The sequence below is a fragment of the Mastomys coucha genome, unplaced genomic scaffold (assembly GCF_008632895.1).
Source record: "Mastomys coucha isolate ucsf_1 unplaced genomic scaffold, UCSF_Mcou_1 pScaffold12, whole genome shotgun sequence".
Taxonomy (NCBI): Eukaryota; Metazoa; Chordata; class Mammalia; order Rodentia; family Muridae; genus Mastomys; species Mastomys coucha.
Genome location: NW_022196894.1, coordinates 40823833 through 40839384, shown reverse-complemented (window position 1 = coordinate 40839384; position 15552 = coordinate 40823833). Strand labels below are relative to the sequence as shown.

General features: G+C 36.0%; 1 protein-coding gene across 14 annotated transcripts in view; it reads right to left on the bottom strand.

Annotated features, from left to right (window-relative positions):
• The window catches only part of Zbtb20 (zinc finger and BTB domain containing 20), a 737287-nt gene that overhangs the window by 549447 nt on the left and 172288 nt on the right, over positions 1-15552 (bottom strand). For 11 of the 14 annotated variants that reach the window (XM_031363896.1, XM_031363926.1, XM_031363927.1 and 8 more), the window contains 2 exons: positions 15142-15273; positions 1700-1745 (listed from right to left, as the gene is read on the bottom strand). The gene's annotated coding sequence lies outside the window, so the exon portion shown is untranslated. The remainder of the gene's footprint in view (positions 1-1699; positions 1746-15141; positions 15274-15552) is intronic. The other 3 variants (XM_031363901.1, XM_031363898.1, XM_031363895.1) reach the window with 1 other exon arrangement.

Below are 15552 nucleotides of genomic sequence, written 5' to 3'. Positions count from 1 at the left end.
TAGCTCCGGGGCACAGTCCCTCTACTCTACTGCACTGCCAGGCACATTTTATTCTATCCAGTATGCCCTGACCAAATGCTCTATATAAGGTACTGTGGTAAGGAGCATGTGAACTCCTCTATGTTCTTTGTCTCTATTTTCCTATTTCCCAAGAGGTTAATTCAGGCCATATTATAGTGATGTTTTATTTTTTAAAAAAAGATTTCATGTATGCTAATAGGAAAAATACAGCAGTTTTAAGACTTAAGATTTGTGTTATTAAATTCTAGTATTTTTAGTATGTTAAGGAGACTATTACAAGCCATACAACCAAGTTTTCAATATCAGGAATCTGGAACGAGTGAATAAATTAATTAAATACCTTTATATAAAATTATAGCTGTTTGTATTCCACTTACAGAACTTTACCTAAGATAAATTCAATAATAGTTCAAATCTCTTAAAGATATATTAATTTGTCAGAACATAAATAAAGCTATTAACAAAAGAAACTGAACTGCACTACAATTGACTCTGGAAAAACACCAAGGAGCTAGATTTGATTAAATGATAATATAGCAGTTTTAAAAATTTCCTGGGTATGTTAGCCCCTCTTCTAGAATTTACTACTTAATTTTCAGGTTATTTCCCCCCATTTCTTCAACCCCAATTTCAGGAGAGGCACGTGCACAAGTCAAATCTCCTTATAATACACTCTTACACTTTCTCAATGGGCTCCATGTGTCCACTAATAGCCAAATGCTTTCAAATCTGTTCAGCTAAATGGATCAATAACGACATCCAGCCCCACACAGTGGGGCTGCCAACATGGTGAAATCAAGCAAAACACAAAATGTCTCTCTTAGGACAAAAAATTATCAACAAGGTTTTCTCCAGAGATAATAGGAGATATACACTATCTAATGCAGTTGAGATATATTAAAAATATTTGAGCATTTGAGACACAAAACAAAGAATTAAGTAAAAGTATCTGAACACTATAACCAGTGAGTGTTAAAATGGCCCAATTTAATAGTTCAAAGTCTACACCACCTATCTTTCCAACACAAGAGTATATGAAACACAGATAGGCAACAGCACAGGCAAACTGCTAACAAGCTTATTTGTGCTTCCCTTCCTATGACACAGTTGTGAGCAACAACTGAGTAGGTGCAACCAAGCTTGGGCGAATTCCTGCCTGTTGCCCAGAAACAACAACACTGCGTGGCTGAAATTTTAAACCAGTGAAAACACTCCCACCCTGTCCAGGTTCATCTGGTGACTGAGGCAATGCAGAAGTGAGAAGGTATGCAGCCACTCCTGACCTAAAGCAACCTCTACAAACAACTAAAAACACATCAAAGAAGTTTGATAATAAAGATGCCAAAGACAATGCTTCTCCAATGCTCTGACCTCAGATGCCAGTTGCTTTAACAGCACAATCCTATAAAGTACTTGCTAATCTTCACCAGATGAATGCTTTGTAATTAAAATTATTCTGCTTCATCAAATCTTAGAAATGTGTGTCTGATTCTTACAGTGATATGCAATGCAATGTGTTACAAAGTGCAGTTCTTTGGAACTGTCAATATTTGTAAGAAAAATGGTCAAAAATTAACAATTGCATATTATGACATCTATAAGCAGTTTAATGAAGATGTAGTAACACGACAGTTAATACATATTATTTGCATAGCTATAAGAAAATTCACATACATACCTGTGCAGCTATGAGGCACAGACAGACTTGCAATTTATCAGGAAATCTGAAATGGAAAACAGAGATGTCATCTAAGTAGAAATTAATTTACGAAACCAAATTCAGAATTTGTACTGAAACAACTTGTGCAGATCAGCAGGAGAGATCGCACTGTATAAGGAAGGTGGAGTAGTTTATATTCCTATGTTTCCACAGGTATTACTCATATATGTGAATATATGCACACAGCATCTCAGTAGTGTCATCAAGCCACTGAGACTCACCATGGCCTCTGCAATGCAAATGTTCTCACTAGAGGACTAGGAAAATATTTAACAAGTGATTTTTTTTCTTGGTGTTCTTCCAGGACTAATGCCTTGTTAATACAAATGACTGCTGCTCTCTGAGACAGAACTCCTCCGGTTCATCTGCCCTCACTCTGCTAGAACATTGGTGAGCCAACAAAGTGCTTCCATGGAGCAGTCCATAAAAATAATGCAGAAATAAAACTTTGAATGCTCCTTTACTTTGGTACAACAGATCAATCACAGACTGAGTCTATTAGAAGGACTGCTTCCAACACGTGGCATACTGCATAATGCCTCAGCCTGAAACCCTGGCCTAACTGGTATAGAGTACCATGCAAGCTCAGCTTAATGCCTGAAGCTGACAATCACACTTGAGAAAACAAACAAACAAACAAACCTGAGTTTAGATGGAAGATGCACTGGAACAGAAGGCTACAAGCTAAATTCTCCAAACTAGAAGTTTCATAATTCTTTCTGAATGCAAAATGAAGTATTTGTGTACATCTAAGCCTAGTTGATAACAGCAACATGTTAAGGTCAGTAAACTTTGCTCAAAGGTATCCATAGGTAATTATTTTTATGATGGCTTGATAAAATAGCATCACACATAAAACTGATGTGAGCAGGAATTGCTAAGAAGCTTGTGGAAAGTTACTATAGGTAGGCATCTAAAAGTCAAAGTTTGAATTGTTTTCTCAGTAGGTTTAGCTCTAGGCATCTGCTAATATTATTGGAAACAGATAAAAATCTATGTTAAAAGGTAAATTTAGGGTTGGTGAAATGGCTCAGTTTGTAAAGACATTTGTTGCCAATTCTAAAGAGCACAATTTGTTCCTTGTGCTCCATGTGGTGGGAGGAACCGACTCCTTAGTTTGTCTGACTTGCACATGTGCCTTGATTCCAGTTCTAACCTACAAACATGCACACTATATACAGATTCAAAAGGAAGTAAATAAATATAGGAGATAATTTTATGGAACTCAAAAATTATATGAAATTTGAATGTCTAATAAGAAAATAATGAATGTATATAAAGCCATACAAACTAATATTTTATGCAACCTCTAATATACCTTAAACATTTAAAATTTTATAGAAATCTTGCAGCTCCGACCCCAAGACTCAGGTGAGATCAACATTTTTCTCTCTGGTGACTTTCTAAAATTTTTATGCTGTCTTTAAAACATAGTATAATTATATATTCTACAAGCATGTATAATTTAAAGTGCATAGGTTAATAACAATGAAGATATACAAATAGAATATATACACATAAAAACCAAGATATTAGATCTTGAATCTAATATCTAAAATCTGTTGAATAAGAGTATTTATAACTATTTAAATTTTATTCTACTTAGGTTCATAGATAGCTAAGTATTGATAATAAACTTTATTTTATACTAGTAAAATATTAATTGGTAAGGTAGAGGTAAAATAAACTTCACAAAGTGCCATATGGAAGTCATAAACCTATCTCTTCTTTGAGAAATAAATTAATTCAATCACACATAGACTCCACTAGGTGTGCCTACAGAGAACACACCCTGCCTCCTCATCAGGGTACACACAGGGTCTTTTTTATCCCATTACTCTAGGATCTACACAGTAATTCAATAACACATTTTTAATCATCTTAGTAAAACTTATTTAAATTATGCAGAGTGAAATGACAGCAAGAACAACTCAGGACTGAAAATCTGTTGTATCTAGTACAGACTAATTTATTCACTAAGCCAGCAAGATTCAGTGAGCATCTACTGTGTGCAAGCAGATGCATTTATCACCACCATGTGTTAAAAAAATAGAGCAGGGCACATCCTACAGTGCTAACCACTTAAAAGCACTGAACAGATACAAACATAACCGAGCTTATAGTGTTTCTGAGAGGATTAGTGCATGTTAGAACAATTAAATGTATGTTATGTTTATTCTTTTATTTTTTGGAGTAAAAACTTACATATATGTAGTATTAACTGAAAGGTCAGACTCCTTAGCATGCATAACTTACAAATTGCACTCACCAATTATTTTAAATATTTACATTTTTTAGTTATGTAACTTGCTTCACATTAACAGTGATCTGGCATAAAAGGATATCAAGAAAACACTGACCAATGTAGGCTGTAGGGTATGTAAGACTGCCTCAGATTATGCAGAGCTACATGAAACACACAGACAATTATTAACAGACTAGAGTTATTTATCAGACACTTAAGTAAATAGTCAGTTACTTGTTAATCCTTCCTGAAGATACTGTTATTACAACATCACCAGGGAAAGAAAAAGAGATAGGGAAGACCATTTCCACTAGACAGATAAAATGGTACAGCTAATAGAGTCTCTTTATAACTAGTCAGTTTCTCTCTGGTCTATAGTCATAATTTAATTCCCTCTAAAGTCAGTGCTACGTAAAAGTTACAAAGTTGATGTGGTGACAAATAGAAAACAGCAACTCCTGTGATCACTAACCCCTAGCCCAGGCTTATAGTGTTCTGGGCAACAACAGAGTTACCAGGTAGGATGATTAAGTGCTTAGAATTTGCCACCAGACAATTAGATTTCAGGCAAGTTACATATTCCCTGTATTTAAAATGGTGATTATCTAAATACCCTACAGTATTATTCATGGTGCTTCTCATTATGAGCATTTAACAAAGTAAGCAAAGTCTCGGGCATGGCATGAAGTAAGCATTTCCTTGCAGGGCCCTGATAGTAGCATCACAGTTGCACAAAAGGGAAAGGATATCTTATTATTATAAGCTAAGGAACTAAACTAAACAGAAATCCAAAAGGGAAAGACAGCCTATTGAGCACAAAACACTATAGCCACAAACTGATACAAGAGGCAATTCTGAGCTAGATGGTTAGTGAACAGTTTACATAAAACAATATGTAAAAATACTAATACTCCCCCAAACCAACATTATCCAGCATTGGAAGTACTGTCTGTATTAATGAAGAGAACAACAGTAAGATGTTCTGTAAAGATGGAGAGTTTTTTTTACCACTAGTATGTGTATAAGTTAGATTTCTTTATTTCTATGAAAACAAATTTCTTTACTTCTGTTTAGAACAATTTTTGGTAAGGGAAGAGTTTATTTGGTTTATAGGTTATAGTCCATTATCAACAGAAGCTAAGACAGGAATTGAAGCAGAAGCTGTAGCATAGACCACAGAGTTGCAGTGCTTATTGGGTGGTTTCCTCAAACTTACTAAGTTAGCTTTCTAGGTTAGAGCTATCACTTCCACAGTGCACAATGCCCCCTTTTATATCAATTAGCATTTAAAATACTTCACAAACACAGACACATGCCAAACTGATGGAGGCAATCCCTCAACTGAGATGTGCTCCTCCCAGATATGTGAAGTTGACAACAAAGATTAGCCATTACACCTAGTATAAAATTTTACTATGTCTTTCTGTTGACTTCTAGTTAGCAAAATTCTCTTATGAAAATTTAATGGGCCCAGATACATGTTGAAGAGTAGAGAAATGTTTTCACTCCTTACTTGTTGGGTCCAATTAGAGATGCTTCTTGAACTATTAGTAAATCAAGCTGCTAATTCACTCAGGGCATTCAAATGTTCTCATCTGGGGCCCTGGAGAAGTGGCTCGACCATGAGATTTGATTCAGATTATAAATTACTTCCATGATTAAGTATTCTAGCGTCTTTAGTGTGGAAGATATTTTTCAGGCTACTGAAGGAGGAATATAAACACCAAGCCAGCCACAAAACCTTTGCCTACAATGTGTCCTGCCTGCAAAAATATATGAGGCCAATGATGGCACAGAACTCATGAGAGTGGCCAACCAATGTCTGACTTTACTTAGGGCCCACTCCCAAAGATGCAACTCATGTTAGACAATGCTTGCACAACCAACCACCAGAAACTGGATAGCCCAGCTTGGGTAAAACAAATACTCTTGACTTAAAGTTTAAAAAATTCACCAAAATGACTCAAAATTATATTCTGCTATACTCAAAGATCAGTGCCTTAGTCACTCATCAGAGAGGCTTCCTTCAGCAACATATGGGAACAAATGCAGAGACCACTGCCAGGTATTTCAGGGAGAGAATAAATGAGATGTCACCATCAATTCCTGTCCCCAGATCTCAGTGATGCTATGGAAGAGGAGGCAGAAAGAGTATAAGAGGCAGGGGAAGGACTGACACCAGGAGAACAAGGCCTGAATCAACTACACAAGTTGATATGAAGACAGACTGAAGCAGCAAGCACAAAGCCTGCACGGGCTGCACTAGGTCCTCTCTGTATACACTATAGCTTTGAAGATTAGTCCTTTGACTGGTCTGCTGAGTGTATGAGAAGGAGTAGGTCTCTGATCCTTGTGCCTGTTCTTGAGGTGCTTTTCCTTCTGTTGTATTGCTTTGTCCAGCCTCAATATGATGTTTTTCCCCTTGACTTATTATATTTTATTTTTTCATGTTTGGTTGTTATCTCTTAGAAGCCTCTTCTTTTCTGTTCAGAGACAGGAAGAGAGTGGATCCAGAAGGGAGAGAAGCTGGGGAATAAGTGGGAAGAGTACAAGACATGGAAATTATAATTAGGATATACTATGTAAGAAAAGAATCTATTTTCAATGAAAGAATGAAAAAAAATATTTCATATAATATACTCTAAGCATGTTTTCCCTCTCCTAGCTTCCTCCAGATCCTCCCCATCTCCCTACTTCATCCAACATCAAGCTCTCTCAACAACAACAACAACAGCAACAACAACAAAAAACCCAAAACACAAACATCAAAAGAAATCAACTGGAAACTAATAGGGACAAAATATTATTAACATTTTATATGTGTCTTCTTTTTAGTCATTGATACAATGTAATTCAAAACTTTATTAATATATACATACATTTCTTCTGGAATCACCAGACAATTTTGTTGCTTGTTATTTTACTGTTATTATTAACATATAGTGTTGTTATATTATTTATTTCAATAATCAATAATGCCAATTATAATTTTAAAAATTGAAATACCTTACCTTCTTTTATTATTTAATAAGGAAGTTCAATGAAAAGAATTACTTATTTAGTAATGTTGAAGAATTCACCTTTTTCTTTTTATGTTATTCAGCTAGATTCAACCTTTCATGACTGAAAGACCATATCCCTATCATATATCTAATAACTGAGAATGAGAGGTCAAAATCAAAATGAAAATATCTAAAGTTATTAATATTTCCCAGACTTGAAAGACATTAAAATCAACCACATAATATGAAACTCACTCAGATTTTAGAGAAAGACCATGTCAAGAGCATGGTAGATTCAATGTATTTGGTTTTATATGAAGGTCCTTGATCCACGTGGACTTGAGCTTTGTACAGAGAGATAAGAATAGATCAATTTACATTCTTCTACATGTTGACCACCAGTTGAACCAGCACCATTTGTTGAAAATGCTATCTTTTTTACCACTTGATGGTTTTAGCTCCTTTGTCAAATATCAAGTGACCATTTGTGTGTGGGTTCATTTCTGGGTCTTCAATTCTATTCCATTGATCAATTCATTCTGTTTGTCACTGTACCAATACTATGCAGTTTTTTTAATCACTATTGCTCTGTAGTACAGCTTGAGGTCAGGGATGCTGATTCCCCCAGTAGTTCTCATTGTTGAGAATAGTTTTCACTATCTTGGGTTTTTTGTTATTCCAGATGAATTTGAGAATTGCTTTTTCTAAGTCTATGAAGAATTGAATTGGAATTTTGATGGGGGTTGCATCGAAACTGTATATTGTTTTAGTCAAGATGGCCATTTTTACTATATTAATCCTGCCAATTCATTAGCATGGGAGATCTTTCCATCTTCTGAGGTCTTATTTGATTTCTTTCTTCAGAGATCTGAAATTCTTGTCATACAGATCTTTCACTTCTTTGGTTAGAGTCACACCAAGATACTTCATATTGTTTGTTACTATTGTGATGAGTGTTGTTTCCCTAATTTCTTTCTCAGCCTGCTTATCCTTTGTGTATAGGAAAGCCTCTGATTTGTTTGAGTTAATTTTATATCCGGCCACATTGCTGAAGCTGTTTATCAGCTGTAGGAGTTCTCTGGTGGAGTTTTTGAGTATACTATCATATTATCTGCAAATCATGATATTTTGACTTCTTCCTTTCCAATCTGTATCCATTTGACCTCCAGAAGAGAAAGTGGGGAAAAGTCTCAAACACATGGACATAGGGGGAAAGTTCCTGAATAGAACGCCAATGGCTTCTGCTCTAAGATCAAGAATCAACAAATGGGACCTCATAAAGTTGCAAATCTTCTGTAAGGAAAAGGACACTGTCAATAGGACAAAATGGCAACCAGCTTGGGAGCAGATCGTTACCAATCCTATATCTGATAGAGGGTTAATATCCAATATATACAAAGAACTCAAGACGTTAGACTCCAGAGAACCAAATGACCCTATTCAATAATGGGGTGCAGAGCTACACAAAGAACTCTCAACTGAGGAAACTCAAAGGGCTCAGAAACACCTAAAGAAGTGTTCAACATCTTTAATAATCAGGGAAATGCAAATCAACACAACCCTGAGATTCTACCTCATACCAGTCAGGTGTGATCAAAAACTCAGGTGACAGCAGATGCTGGCGAGGATGTGGAGAAAGAGGAACACTCCTCCTGTGCTGGTGGGATTGCAAGCTGGTACAACCACTCTGGAAATCAGTCTGGAAGTTCATCAGACAATTGTACATAGTACTTACTACCTGAGGACCCAGCTATACCAATCAGGGGCATTACCCAGAAGATGCTCCAACATGTAATAAGGATACATGCTCCACTATGTTCATAGCAGGCATATTCATAATAGCTAGAAGCTAGAAGCAACTCAGATGTCCCTCAACAGAAGAATGGATACAGAATGTGATATATTTACACAATGGAGTACTACTCAGCCATTAAAAACAATGACTTCATGAAATTTGTGAGCAAATGGATGGAAATTGAGAATATCATCCTGAGTGAGGTGACAAAGGAACAAACATAGTATGTACTCACTGATAAGTGGATATTAGACCTAAGTTCAGATTATTGAAGATTCAATTCACAGACCATATGAAGCCTAAGAAGAAGGAATACCAAAATGTGGGTGCTTCAGTACTTTTTAGAAGGGTGAACAAAATACTTACAGGAGGAAATATGGAGACCAAGTATGGAGCAGAGACTGAAGGAAAGGACATCCAGAGACTGCACCACCTGAGGATCCATCCCATATACACCCAGGAAGTGCTTATTGATAGAAGCCTGATGTGGCTGTCTCCAAAGAGCCCTTCCAGAGCCTGACAAATACAAAGGAGGAAGCTCACAGCCAACCATTGGACTGAGCTTGGGGGTTCATGATGGAGGAGATGGAGAAGGGACTAAAGGAGCTCAGGGGGGTTTGCAGATCCATGGAGGGAGCAACAGTGTCAACAGGCTAGACTCCACAGAGCTCCCAGGGACTGGACTACCAACCGAAAAGTACATATGGAGTGACCCATATGGAACTGGCCACATATGTGGCAGAAGATGGCCTTCCTTGTTGGACATCAGTGGGAGGAGAGGCCCTTGGGCCTGAGGGTGTTCAATGCCCCAGTGTATGGGAATGAATGCCACCGTGGCAGAATGAGAGTGGGTCGGTGAGTACCCTCATTGAGGCAGGGGGAGGGGGAATGAGATAAGAGGTTTTTGAAGGGGAGACATGGAAAGGGGGAAAACATTTGAAATGTAAAGAAAGATAATATCTAAGAAAAATAAAATAAAAATACAAAACAAAAACAAACAAACAAACAAAAAGAGCATGGTAGAAAAGGCTGACGAATCAAGAGCATGACACATATATGAGATGGCAATGGAGGCACAGTGCAAGGAAAGGAGATGTTCTTAAAGTAAAAAATAGCATTAGTGTGCATCATATGGTTTTCAAAATGCTTTTAGTGGTTTTTGCACCTCCCCATATTCCCTCACTTACCCTGCTTTCAAGTTACCCTCCTCATTTAATCCTTTAGTCTAGTTTGAAGTGTCTTTCCATAACACTGCATTCTCTTTCCCTTTTATTAGGAGAGCCTCTTCTCTATCCTAGTCCACTACTAGGTACCTAACTTGTATAGCATACACATCAAAAGATTAAAACATTGATACATAAAACAAAACATGAGATATCTGCCTTTCAGGGTCTAGGCTACCTTAGTCTCAGGATCCATCTGTTTCTAGGATCATCTACTGTTTCTAGATCCATCCATTTATCTAAAATTTCATAAATTGATTTTTAAGAACAGAATAACAGTATATTGTGTAAATATACCATATTTTCATTATCCATTTGTCAGTAGATAAAGGTGTGTTCTAACTTGTGGTTATTATACACAGAGCAGCAATAAATATGAATGAATAAGCATCTCTGCTGTAAGATGTACAGATCTTTGGGTGTGGGTATGCTCAAGGGTGGTATCATTAGGTCTTGAAGAATATTTATTCCCAGCTACCTAAAGAACCACCATACTAATTTTACTATGACAAACTTGTCATAGTCGTGGAACAAGTTTGTACTCCTACCAGCAATAAGTAAGTGTTCTCTGTTCCTAGCATCCTCACCAGCATGCATTGCCATATATTTTATTTATCTTGGCCACTGAACTGAAGAAAGATAAAATGTTAAAATAGTTTTAATTTGCATTTCCCTGATAAATAAGGATGTTTAACATTTCTTTGTTCCTCAGTCACTGAATTTCATCTTTTAGAACTCTTTGCTTTACTCTGTACTCCATTTTCTCTTTGTTTGTTTGTTTGTTTTCTTAAAGTTCAGGAGGAGTTGTTTTATTTTGTTTACATTTTGTTTTAGTTCTTTATATATTTTAGATTCTAAGCCTTCTCAGATGTATTTGGAAAGAAGTTCTCCATTCTGTAGGCTGCCACTTTATACTAATATGAAAGAAATGTAAATAGTCTGACCATATAACAGAGTACCTAATGCCCCAACTACACATATTATATCATCTAATAAAATTTCCAATCCCAGGAATGGGTTATATTTTGGTGAACTGTGGGCCAAATGTGTTCCATGGACATCTCTGAACGTGACTGGCTATTGATTGTTTTCTACAACATGATGGTAAATTCCTGGGTATAAGAATAACACATGCCTTTAATCCCAGCACTTAGGAGGCAGAGTCAGGCAGATTTCTGAGTTCAAGGCCAGCCTGGTCTTCAGAGTGAGTTCTAGGCCAGCCAGTGCTACACAGAGAAACCCTATCTCAAAAAAAAAAAAACCAAAACCAGAACAAACAAACAAAAAGTAGAACCCACCTAGAAGCTTCGTCCCCACTAACAAGTGTTCACAGTACTAGAAGGTACACTACAAGCTATTGTAAGAGAAAAGTATTCATCCCTGTGACCTACCACAGCAACCTGCCAGCAAGATAAATTGATGTTATAATAGTGCCACAAATATTCTGGTAGTAACCAACTACTATTTGGAATAAGGCCCACTTCATGAAATGGAACCCTGACCCTACTAAAGTGCCCAGAATGTGGGTTTAGATAGGTTATGGACCTAGGGCAAAACAAATCCTATTATTTTGTCAAAGGAACACAGCAATAAAATGGCTCCTAATGATAAATTGCTATGCCCACTAATCAGTATATTGTACAACCTTTATTAGCAAACCTTATAGTAGACAGGCATCAACAGATATCCACATCTGGTCAATGTAAAAGGGAAAGAGAGTTGGGACACTATATGGGATGTACTTATCAAACCCCTCCCCTCAAGGATCATAGATCTATATAGAATACAATGATGTGCTAGAGGTCGAAACTGACTCCAAAAGAAGAGGACTGATGCACATAGGATCTCATGGAAACTGTGAGAGCATGTGTAGGGCCTGGACGATTTCAAGACAGATAGTGTCCCAGCAATGGAAAGGCAAGGCTGATGAAAGTCCTATACCTAAATAAGAAGCTATCTGCAACTGATGCTTCCTGGAAAACGGAAAGTAAGTTTCTGCAATGCAGTGCTACTGGGAATACCAATCACACAGGAAGAGTCAAGGCCAAAAAAACAAACTTCAGAATTCAGGAAGATTTTAGTGATTTATTTTTGTTTCATTTAGTTTTGGATTTATGTGAGTGTGTGTATGTCTGGGTGTGTTATTTTTGGTTTTCTAATTTTTTTAAAAATTTTATTTTTATTATATGTAAGTACTCTGTAGCTGTTTTTAGACACACCAAAAGAGGGCATCTAATCTCATTACAGATGGTTTATGGTTGCTGGGATTTGAACTCAGTGCTCTTAACTTCTGAGCCACATTAAGCTGTAGCTGTCTCCAGGCCCGCTCTAGCCCAGCTCTCTACAGCACAGCTCACTCTGGCCTGCCTGCTTCAGACACCCCAGAAGGATGGTTGTGAGCCACCATGTGGTTGCTGGGATCTGAACTCAGGACCTTCGGAAGAGCAGTTAGTGCTCTTGACCACTGATCCATCTCTCTAGTCCCAGTTTTCTGATTTTTTTTTAATTGTGGATTTTATGGGAGTTAGGAGAAAGAAACATGACTGGAGGCTGAAGTGAAGGTGGGTAAATAGGGAGAAAGGAAGGATTTGGGAGGAGTTGAAGTAGAGAAAAACATGAATAAATATGAAATATTTTTTAAATTAAAAACTTCTGAAAGGACAGAAGTAGCTCACTCTACTGAAGACATGAAATAAAATTTTAGAAATTAATTATGTTTACCATTACTGTTACATGCTAATCAATTATCAATGGTTTCCACTGGCGAAACCTTCCAGAAGAAAACTGACCTGGGAGGCAAGGGAATTCACCCCACCTTGGATTTCTCATGAAAGACAATCAAGCAGAATATGAAAGAAAGCATAGAGGCATATACTCAAGACTTGTACAAATTTCAGAGGCAAAGAGAAAACTAGGTTAGCTACAGAGGAAGTGTAAGTAATCAGTTAAGTGATTTCTCAACAGCAAAGCTAGAATATATAAAGAATAATGCCTTCAAAGTGCTCAGAGCAAATAACCACTTCAAAATTATACACTTAACAAAAGTATAGTATCAGTAAAGCAAGCAGAAATCATGTTTCTAATAAAGATCAAGAGATCCTCATTACTGCCAGTCATTAATGGAATATGAAGATATATATTAAAATAAATGAATGAAATCCAGAATGGTGGAAGGGAAAATGAAAGAGGGGGGGAGATACTAATGTGTTATCATGGTGATTATTTGGCAATTTATTCCTTAAAAGTAAAAGGCAATCGACGGCTAGTCATTGCTGATATGTTGGTGTAAATAACCTAGTTGCCTTTAATAGTGAAACATCATAGCACAAACTGTGGAACTGTCAAAAGATGCACAGTCAGGAACTGCCAGTCAAACCAGAGCTCATGGGAACCACAAAAGAAGGAGCACTGTCAAGAACTTGAACAAGGGTTGAAGTTAAAGATGGGATAAAAGGAACAACTAACAACAGGAAAAACCAGTAACATGTACTCAGGATGAAGTCTAATATATTTTGATGAAGTTTCAAATAGTAGCAAGACAATGTGGAATTATTAAATAATTACTGAATGCTTAAAGGTAAGAATTTTAGATAGAAAATTAAAATGAAATGTACAGTTTTTAAAATGAGATAAAAGAACCTTAAGAAAACTCAAATAATACAATAAAGTTTCATCATTTCAGAATTTCATGCATATACATGATAAGACATGATCATTTCCAGTCCCCATTTTCCTGTCTAAAACCCCATACCCTCCCAAGACATTTCTCTATAATAAGTCATAATTGAATTTAAAAACTGAAAGAACAGAAAATATAAAATAGGTTACTAGCAATTAAGCATGAAAGTGATCATATAAACAATGAGCAATCATATTGTGATCAATAACTAGTGTGAACTGTAAAATGCAGTAGCAAAGAACTGACAATAATCACAGTTAAAACATAATGAGGCAGAACATTCTCAAGAAATGATAGGAAATCTAAGGTCACTAGATTAATGGCCCATTCTACATTCTCAGTAAAAACATTATTAAGGACTAGAGATAGTCACTAAATGAAAAAAAATTAAATAATACATCAACAAAGTACAATAAATCTCTTCCATAAACATCTAATAGCATATATATATACACACATACATAAACACCAATATGTGTGTATATAATATATATCAGGGCAAAATTTCCTATCATAATAAAGCTTTTTACTGTATTTGTATCATCAATTGCCAAGTGGCCAATAAAAAAGAAATGGTAATTTAACAACTCAATAATCTAATTAACAAATATTAAAGCTCTAATGAAGCTTTGTATCTAATAATTACAAGACATCCATGCCTTCCAGGCACACATGGAAATTTTAGAAATGACCTTATGCCAAAGCACATAGTAAATCTCAACACAAAACACAGGAGTGACGAACCTCGATCCTCCCTTCACACGCTTAATCCTGGACCTGAACTTCCGTCCCCTTTACATCAAGCTCAATAATGTACACGTTGAAGTTTAGAACTCTGAGTAGTCTATAGATTTAAGACTAATGGAAAGCTGAAAATTCAAACTTACAAAACAGAATGACAAAGACAAAATCTATATGAAGGCTCATAGGATGTAGATAATTCAATCTTAGGCAAAGACATATAGCTTTAAACCTATGTTAAAAGAAAGGTCAGGGCTAATACCATCAAGAGGTTACAAAACCTACAGAAAAGGAGCACTGGGAAATGTAAAAGCAGAAACAGTTAAGTCAATGAAACCAAGCTACAAGCAACAACATTAAAAAAGAAAACAGACAATACTTTTAGGCATTTAATTGAATACATTTAATTACATTCCTTAAAATTACTTAAAGTTTTTTTTAATACTAAACAAAAGCAGTTTTATGGGAAATTTTAAGTGGCTGAAAAATTGGAAAACCTAAACTAAAATAATAATATCATCTAAATATATAATTATATGTTGAAAAATTATACTGACAATATGATTAATTTTAAATTCTGATGACCCACAAACTAGTTCAAGTTGATATAATAAACACTGGACCACAGGAAACAATAAAGCACTTTATTTTTACAAAAATCTATATAATACTAACATTAAAACCACAAAGAAGGCTAGGGAGTAGTTATGCACACCTCTAATTCCAGCTCTTAGGAGGCTGAGCCAAGTGGATCTCTCTGAGTTCAACACCAGCCGGATCCTCAAACCAAGTTTCAAGCCAGGCAGTCAGTCATAAAAAGTGAGATCCCATCTCTAAAACAAAACAACTATGACAAAAAGAAAACAGACAGAAAAAGACATATAAAGAAATTATGAGTGGAAAATTATTCATAATAAATAGTAATAGAGATCCAGGCAAGCAACAGTATTCAGAAAAAATAGCAAGCAGCAAGGGTTACGAGTGATTTATCTCCCACTACAAACTGCTAAGGATTTTGTATTCATTGTTTAGTTTATTGTGTATGTCAGTAGTAATCTAATCTTTGTATTTTTCCTTGGTTTTTTTTTTTTTCAGTTTTCATACCAATTAATGTGTTTCATTATGA